Below are 10229 nucleotides of genomic sequence, written 5' to 3' on the forward strand. Positions count from 1 at the left end.
TATTATTATTATTATTATTATTATTATTATTTTGTGTGGCTATTTTTAACAAATTCTAGATTTATATCATAGAATTAATATTTGTGTAGGTTGCCGCTTTTAATAAATTTTTGACTCAATAACCTGTTATCTTTTGCTTGATTCCTTAATCGTCCTCCTCATCACTTGCAATAAAGTTTTAGACTGTTTTAGTATGAAGTGGCTAGTGGGTTTCAAATAAATTATGTTTGTTTTATCACACACCATAGATTCGTCATTATATTTTTATCACAGAATAGCATAATACACTTTTAATAATTATCATTTTTATCATAAAAAATTAAAATTCTCTTGTAAAATTTATCCAAAATTAATAAAAGATCTTCAGAACAAAGAGTTAGCTGAATTATGATATATTGTGATTAGTTATGACATTATTTTGATTATGATCTAAGAGTTATTTAGTTATGCTTGATTCGATATTCAGTTATAATTCAAATTTTATTTTTAATTAGGACTCCCACAAAAAATTATGTCATTTATAATGATGAAATTTACAAATGACATAACTTGCACATGTTACACAATCTTTAATATTTCCTTATTGATGTGATCTTAAAATTGTACATGGTACATGAAGCATATATCAATAATGATCAACAATAATGAACTTAGAGTGGAGTAGGAGGGGCAATTGTCCTACTCATAAGATTTCAAAAAACTCTTTATATATTTTTTATATTATTTTTTTACTTCTTATGTTAGTAGAAAATAATATTGTAGTTCATTATTAAAAAAAAATTATTAATATACATGTTTACCTCATCAAGATTAGAAAACATTTCGTAGCCATGTCGACATGTGTGTTAAACTTATACTATCCAACCACAACCACTTCTGCCATAAGAAAACACCTACTTGTGGCAAGATGTCTCAACTAAACTAAATGGAAAAGTTAGGGTAACATAAAAGATACTAGAAAATTATTAGAATTTTAAATTGGGTGATTTTATTTATACATTATTAATACTTTTAGTACACAATATTACTTAATACATGTAGTGTGAGTGATTTTCCGACCACACTGCCAACTCAGTATTCAGCTGGAGAGCACTGGCAGAATAGATGACACCTGTCTGACCTGCAATAGAAAGAGAAGATTCTGGCGGTGGTTCGTCCACCCGAGGGCACTCCGACGATCAAGTCAGTATATCTCTCAAAGATAATCAATAGTGCTAAACTCACTGGACAAAGCATAAAAGACATACCTTAGACCCATGAGGGTGCCTCTCTTTTATAGCCAACATAATCCTAGTCCCGATAGAAGCCTAGCTTCAATGGACTTAGGATTACTGCTAATCTTGGACTCCCAGTAAGATTAGGATAAACTCTCTAAAAGTTTTATCTTTACCCAAACTGAAGTCTTCTCCCATTCTAGGATTCTTGTCCCTTATCCACTTATCTCGGATTCTGGTATTCTCGTAGATAACCTCGACCTAGCCGAGATCATCTCAGCATCATGACCAGGACATGTGACACCTCGGCTGACACTTCGGTGTCACCTTGGCCACGTGTTGTCATTCAAAAAATTATGTCCCCACAACATACAAAATAATTTACAAAGTTTAAAAATGAGTGTTGTTATTAGCATCTACCTAATTTCTTTGGATCCTTCAATTCTCACTGATTTATTTTTTTACAATTATATGCTGAGGTAAAATTACATTAAATGACAATTTTAAATGGAACACCCTCTCACCAAATGAAAACAATTACAATGACACTATACAATATTATACACCCATCTCCATCCCCATCTATATATATTCCTTATCAATTTAAACTCTAATCATATTCTTTTTCATCGCCATCCTAAACCGACGTATTCATATTCAATAAAAACATTTGAAACTATGTAATCAGTCAACGTTTTGTTCGATGGTTTCAAATGTGTTCGGTATTCCAAATCAGTTAACGTTACAAACAATCCTTTTTTTGTTATTATTTTTCAAAAATTTATCTCCCTCCATCAATGACACCTTTGTTTTTCTTTGCTTCTCATTTTTTGTTTGTATTGAACAAAAGTTGGGAAAATTTTGGGAGTTAGTGATGTCCATGTTTCGGCCTTTCCAAGTGGAAATAATATGTAATTATAGGTATAAATCGCTAGCACAATTAGGATTTGAATTATCAGTCGTTATTTAACCCATTTAGTGTCGAGATTTTAGATTTTACACTTTGAATACCGTTATTTATCAATATATTAATTGACATTGTCGAATATTGATTGATAAATATGATCGTATCGGTAATATCAATACATATATTTTGTTAAATGTTACTTCATAGTTTACCAAAATTCAGTACACAATTTTTAAAAGTATAAAATTATCTAAAAATAATAATTTAAATGCAACAAAATTTCACCTAAATGTTACTCTTCTTATATTTTTAATTGCAAAGTTACTAATTAAACTTGTAAAATTACTAATTAAACATTACTCTTTTTAATTTTTAATTGCAAAATTACTCTTCTATTATATCCTTTTCAATGGATAATATAATAAACTGCAAAATTACTAATTAAACATTACTCTTTTTTATTATATTTTTTTGGTTTGGTTGCTAGCTGAATTAAAAAAAATAATTTTGGACCTTTTGGAGTTGGACTCCATTTGAGTGAGGCTTATTAAGAATATTTTAATTTTGAACTTACAATAAAATGTAAAAAAAAATGTGTACTGAATTAATTAAGTGTGTGAAAATATAATTTCCCCGTCCCCACTCTATTTTCTCATTGAAATGATATTGGGGAAAATTACCATCTCTATTCAAAACTCAATTAAGTTATTATATTTGAATAGTGTGGTGTGTTCCTATGGGTTGGATTGAGATTTTTCTTTTACGTGGACCTATGATGAGCTCTTACCATAAAAATTCTTGAAGTGGACAAAAAGAGAGTTTTTTTTTTTTTTTGGTAGTATACCAGTTTTCTAACAAATGTAAAATATACCTAATTCATGTAACTCATAAGTAGGTGCAAATGTTATAAATTTATAATTTTATATTTAAATTTGTAAATAGTTTTTGATAAATCCTTAAACAAATATTAAATGTAATAGTGATTGTATGCAGGGAGCGTTCTTTTTTTTTTTTTTTTTTTTTGCTTTTATTTTTAAATGTGACATCCTTCATTTATATAATAGAATACATTGCATGTCTATTTGTGTCAAAATTGCAATATGAAATTTAAATTTTAGTACAAGTCTTAATTGTTTATTTTTATATTTATTTTTTTTATGAGAAAACACAAGATTTAATATATTATACATCTAACAAAAACTCATCTAATAAAATAAATCTGAGTACAAAATATAAAATAAATCCTAAATGGAGAAAAAGAACCTTTACGTAGAAAAGATACGAGTCTCCATATAGGGAGTAAGAAAAACTCTACGTAGAGATGAAACCTCGGATGTTGTTTTATATGAATAAAAATAAGTGAACAAAAAAAAGAAAATAAACAATAATAAACAAACAGAGAGAAAAATAAAAATGGAAGAAAATATAAATTGAAGTAATGTTTAGTGGTGTTGAAGTAATGTTTCACCTCTAGAGTTCCTTCTACCCTAGAAAATATAAATTGACAAAAATGAGAGGGCTGATTTTTATAGGAAAATGTCACTTATGATATAAATGTCACTTATAGGAAAATATAAATTGTCTTTTGACTTCCACAACTTCTTTCCACCAAGTGTCCGCCTAAACAAATTCAAATAATCAACACAAAAATAATAGCAGGCTAATTTAAAAAAATCAAATCAACATTGAAATATTACCAAAACAAAGAAGAAGAAACATGGAAAAAGAAAAATTTACACTTACCGTGCACAAGAGCATGATCTTAATGGTAATAAATAATGAAAAAAGCAGAACGCAGGAGTTCCATAGACAGTTATGTCAAAACAAACCAACATTCTTTATGTGTTGTAAGCTTTTTTTTTTTAAAAAGTTAAAAAATCCAAAACAAAATAGTTATTTTAACTCATTGTAACAAGCCCGGGGGGTACCCGCGCGCGTTAAACAGTTCGGACTCCCTGTCACGGTTCTGAATCTAATCTCACAAAGTGCAATGTAAAACTGATAAATCACCAAAGAGTCCAAATCCAGCAATTGGTTTTGAAAAATCAATTTTGAATCAAAAAGCGCCAATTATGGACTGCTTTGCCAGATTACAGAGTCGCCACCTAAATATTTTATTTTGGGAAATTTAAGAAACCTTGACTCATGCCAAAGGCCACGTGTCCATCATCACCAAAGTTGCCTTAGCTCGAGAACTTGGGTACGAGAAGGGAAGGTCCTGAAATGAGCACCCCCGCTCGCCCGATCAAAGGATCGGCCTCTACTAACATGATATGTTGTTTTATAAACACATGTGTTCTTATTCCAGTTATTAGCTAACTTACTATGTGATGCGCATATCATATAAGTATAGACTCAATCACGAGAATTGGAACAAAATAACTCATGTTTGTTTTTTGAAAATGGTTTGAAAGTGCTACTCGCAAGTAGGCTAAAGCCCGGATTTGCCACCCTCAAGTGAGCTTAAAACATGATTTTGCCACTCCTCAAAGTGGGCTTAAAACTCACACTCATCGAGTTGTTCCAATTCAGGCAATCAAGCCTTCACCCACAGGCATTCATGCAGTTAAACACTTAAGCAAATAGCCTCATGGCAAACATGCTATCATGGCAACACTCACACTCATGCAAGGATGCTAAGGCATAAACACTTACAGTGTACTCCAAGACAAAACAGAAAACTAGTTAGAAATCATGCATGATCCTAACTATGTTAAAATGCCTAATGCAACACATGCAAAAATGCAACTAAAATAGGCTCGGCTATCTAAGATGACATATGAATGCAACACTTGATAACATGCTTTGAAACACGTATTCAAGTAGGTATTGAAATACAATGCAGTTTGAATGATGCGTCGAGCCCGGTGCATGCAAGACAAATGAATGATGCAAACATGCAAAGCATAAGGATGCTAATTGAAAAATGCCCTAAAACTAACCATCGAAAGCGGTTAAATAAAAGGGAGAAAGAAGTGGGGTTGGAAGATATGCACACACACACGCACACTTATTACAACATTACACCCTCTCAAAGGAGGGTCCGAATAAGCTAAACTACTCTAAGCTAAGCTAGCTAACTAACTAACTAATCTAATTAAACTAATTAGACTAATTATTACAAGTCAATAGAATAACTAGCAAATCAATTACTAATTATTACAACACTTTAATTAATTAACAAATTAACTAATCATGACATCTAACTAAGCATGTAAGATATGTAAACTAGGCTTTCTCAGCTCTGCCTTGAACAATGAAGGATGCATGCTCTCGGTTGCCGCCATGAAACGCCTTCCAATTTGCTCTTGAGAGGCTCTGTTTGCAGGGTGTCTTTAGGAACTTTCTGCTCCACTTTACCAAACCAACTCTGAGGAATCCACCAGTGGCCTGTCGGCCATGAGGAGTTGCTGCCAGCCACCTGCCAGCCAAGGGTGTGCATTGCCGGCCAAGGATGAAACAGTGCCGGCCATCTGTGAAGCACTGCCGGCCACTGGTGTGCTGTGACACCAAGCTGCAATAGAGCACAAAATAGAGGAAAATAGAGGGTCTCCCAAGGACATGTGTGTGTTGTGCCACTCTTTATCATCTCAAAACATCAAAGGAGAGGCACAATTGGATCTAAAACCATCAATCAAGCATACAATGCATGATGGCCAAGGATTCAACTTGCACAACTTCAATGAATGCACAACAAACAAGACACTAAGACCACTACCTTATCATGGATGATCAAAGGCAATGGAGACAAAGGGAATTGGCCCATTTTCATCACTTTGAGTATGAAATGGACCAATTCACCTTGTGTTCAATATGACGTCCGATTGAACACAATGCAATGCAAACAACAATGCTTATCTTGGCATGTTTTACTTACTTAGCTCAATTCTTGTTTACACATTTTAAGTTACCAATCCATCACTTAATTGATTTGTCCAAATGTGAAAGTCCTCTAATGAGAAAGAGGTCAACCAAAAGAATGGTTTAAGGCATAGGAGAGACCATGCCTTTGACTAGGAGGAACCCTCAAAAGAGGGTTAAAGCCATTTAAGCATAAGCCTCAATCCTAAGCATTAAACACAACCTCAAGACTAACCAATCCTCAAATCAAATGAAAAGATGAAGAAGGGAGGGAGGTGGCAGAATTTCAGTGCTGAAATGGCATGAAACACAAGACTCTAACATGCAAACAACTCATGTACAACATGTTAGACACTTTAAGCATTAAAACTAGTGAAGAGCTTTACACTAGTATCATACAATACAATGCTCAAATGATTAAACCAGCCATGGACAGACCTAAAGCATGCCAAAACAGTGGCCAAAATGTGCTGAGATGGTTGTATGCAAAGCAAGAGAAACAAACTTCATGTATTGGCTCATAAACAAGGCATAAGGCACAACTCTCAAACATAATGAAAGAGTGGAATATGTGAGAGTGTGACATAACTACATGCACTGAAATCATGTATGAAATGATGCTATATCATGCAAACATCACAAGCAAAGCATGGTAGAGACCTCAAAACCCAAAGCTAGTAAAGACCAACTACACTATGGCTATACAAAGCAAATCATATGTGACCAAGACCACTTGAAACAGAGTTTAAGCATGTCAAAACAAGACCAAAAACTTGTTGGAATGGAGCCAACACATGCTAGAATAGTAAGCTAACTCATCAAGTATACAAGGCTAGTGAGCAAGATTACACTACAAGTGTAAGAGGCAAGCAAGAGGTGATCCAACCAGCCTAAAACAGAGTTAAAGCAGGCCAAAATAGAGCCTAAAACATGCTTGAACTAAGTCACAAAAGAGTAGAAAAACATGCTCAAGTATGAGGCCATCAACACAAGCAAGCAAGATACAAGGAGAGGGGATCACCCCCTCCTATTTTGAGCTTCAAAACCAACTTTCCACCACTGAAATACCTCTGAGTTTCAATGGTAGAAAGGCCAAACAAAGGATGTTACAAAAGCTTAGAAAGGTGGCTCAAAAAGCTTTACAAGCCAAAGAGCAAAAGAGGGGAACTACCCCCAATCACACAAGGCTCAAACCAACATTTTTAAGCCTTAAAAAACAGAAATTTTTGAGACTAAAACCAGCTTCAAAGTTGCATACAAAGATGGAAAAACAATGAACTAGAACAAAGCTTAAAAGGATGAAACACTTACCCTTGAAGCACAGGAAGAAAACAGCAAGCTTCTGAGCCAAAACTAAGCCAAAACCACTCGAAAGAGCTCAAACAAGGCCTCCAAGATCCTCAATACCAAGGTGAAGGTGTTTGACTAGGTGTTTTAGTGTAAATATGTGAAGAAAACACACTTTTAAGCACAAAATATAGAGAGAGAGGATTCTACAGAGAGAGAGAGGAAAATATCTCAGCTTAATTTTTGTAAACCCTTGCATACATATAGATAGCTTTTATATATAGAAGATACAAAGGAGCCTTGAAGAGATCCAGCCATCCACGTGGGTGTAGATGAGCTAACCTGTGCAAACAGCTGTCAAAATATTTGCAAAAATATCTACTGAACAGTTGGTGGCCGGCCGACCATTAGTGATGGCCGGCAGTGCCTCATTGATGGCCGGCAGGCCTCATCAATAGCTGGCAGACACAAATTGATGGCCGGCAGTGGCATTCCATGGCCGGTAGTGCATCAAAAGTAACATGTCAAAAGGACCAACACATGGTCCAAGTATGAGACAGAATGGAAATAGGGTTTGGAAAGATCAAACCTGGAGCATTCTGTCGCGGAAGTCGAGTACTCAACGAGCAATCAAACTTGTTTCTGGATGTACCTGCAAGAACATCCAAGTCTTGAGGACGGTAAAAAATGGGGTGTCTACAGTTGCCCCTCTTTGACAGAACTTGAAAGTCATGAAATGACGGGAGTGAATGTCAAAGCCCAGAGATGACCCATTTTTAACAAGGTCGAAGACTTAGACAGACAAACAAGCTAGCAATATAGATGCGCCCGCAAGCTGGGGCAAAATGCAAATGACATGCATGATGCAAGAGCATAACTTATGATAATGCAAAGAAAGTTGTAATGAAACATCTAGATGCAAAGGTTATGCAATGAAACGCTACAACAAACTCGAAAGTAAACACACTACGCGTGGGAACTACAAACCGAACTACACTTCATGCAGAAAGGATGTAAGAAAATTATGCAATCTGTACTGCGCCTTATGCAGGAAAGGCTAAAAGCGACTGTCAAGCACCCGAGGTCTCAAACAAGATTCTGACATGTTGCACGCGAAAGGAAAATGAGTGGTATAAGCATTAGAACACGTTCTAAATGCTCTTAACCAAAGAGGGAGAAACATAGGGACACATCCCAGTGTTTCGGAGTGGTATAAGCATTGAAACACGTTTCAAATGCTCTTAACCAAAGAGGGCCTAACGCGCCGTGTGCGCGAGGAGAAAGAACAACAATGCCTAAGGCATATAAGATTAAATGCGATAGATACACGAAGTGAACATGTGCGATAGATACACAAAGATGAACATGTGCGATAGATACATAGAGGTAAACATGTGCGATAAATACACAAAGATGAACATGTGCGATAGATACACAGAGGTAAACATGTGCGATAGATACACAAAGATGAACATGTGCGATAGATACACAGAGGTAAACATGTGCGATAGATACACGAAGGTGAACATGTGCGATAGATACACAGAAATGAACATGTGCGATAGATACATAAGGATGAACATGTGCGATAGATACACAAAGGCATAATCAATCCTAAACGGAACTTCTTTAAATGAACCGTACATACAATATCGTTTGGTTGCGCTAGCTTCAAATGAACCATACATGCAATATCGTGCCTGCATAAGAAAGAAACTTTACAGGTACAATGCAATACAATGCATGTCTCACGTGGGACGAACAATATGATGTTTGAGGCATGCTCAATGCACAAACATGCAAGAAACGAAACCGAAGCATATTCTACGCAAAATGATCAACAATGCATATTCGATGCAAGGTGCGTGCTTTACACAAACATGATAATGCATGCTCAATGCAACGATTCAAAATACATGTTCCATACAACGATGGAAGCAATGCCCATTCTATGCAATAACAAAAGCATATTTGATAAAGACGATTCGAAAGCAACTTCCGATTTACCTCTCAGAGAGTTGAAACACGTTTAAAAAGGATACACCTTGTTTGAGTTGATGGGTGAGGACCCTTGTGTACCGTGAACACAATTCTGGGCTTCTGCGGAGGCACTTTGAATCAAATTTTGAGCACACCTTGCATTTCTTGGAACCCAAGGACACATATCAAGGTAAAAGAGGCAGGGGGAGATGGTGGAGATCTGCCGGCCACCAGGGATGCCGCTGGCCTCCTGCCGAAAATCAGTGGCTACTGCCGGCCATCGATGTGCCACTGTCAGCCATCGATGGTAGATATGGGCAAAATGGTCCTTTGACTCACGGGTCTTTAAGTAGAGGTGGAGACACTTCATTTCCTCACAACCCCTTGCACAAAACTTTCCTCCCTTACTTTCTAGGTACTCCTTCTCTCTAGATCCGCGCATTCTACACGTTTCCCAACACCCTAAGAACATTTTCTTCGCGAAAACTCTTTTGTTCTATTTGATTTAAACCGATCAGAATTTGATTTTGACGCTTTTTCCGTCATTTCCACCATTCAAGGATCATTTCCCTCGAGTTTCTCCCAAGGTTAGTTCACTTTTCCCGGGTTTTAACTTTCTTCGACTTTTCTCTCTCCTAGGGTTTGACTTTTGTAAAGTTTCACAATTTTCTTCATTTTTCCTCATTTTGCATCTATTTCAGATGGCAGACGATATCCCTCATGACGGGGGCTTCCCCGCGCTCCCTCCAGTAGAGTTTGTAGTGGCCTTCGAGGCCGAACCTGAGGCTGAGCTCGAGCCATTACCGCTAAGCATATGCCTTTTTGATCTGATGCGGTATCACCTCGAGACACACATTATACCTGTTACGGGAGGAATCAAAGCCTTCACTGATTTTGCCGAGGACGCGCCAAACGACCTCTTACTGAGAGAGCCTGCGTCTCACCTATCAGCCATCGCCGTGGAGGTACGAACTTTGCTT

Source organism: Camellia sinensis, chromosome 1 (genome assembly GCF_055761805.1).
Source record: "Camellia sinensis isolate YWXY chromosome 1, ASM5576180v1, whole genome shotgun sequence".
Lineage (NCBI taxonomy): Eukaryota > Viridiplantae > Streptophyta > Magnoliopsida > Ericales > Theaceae > Camellia > Camellia sinensis.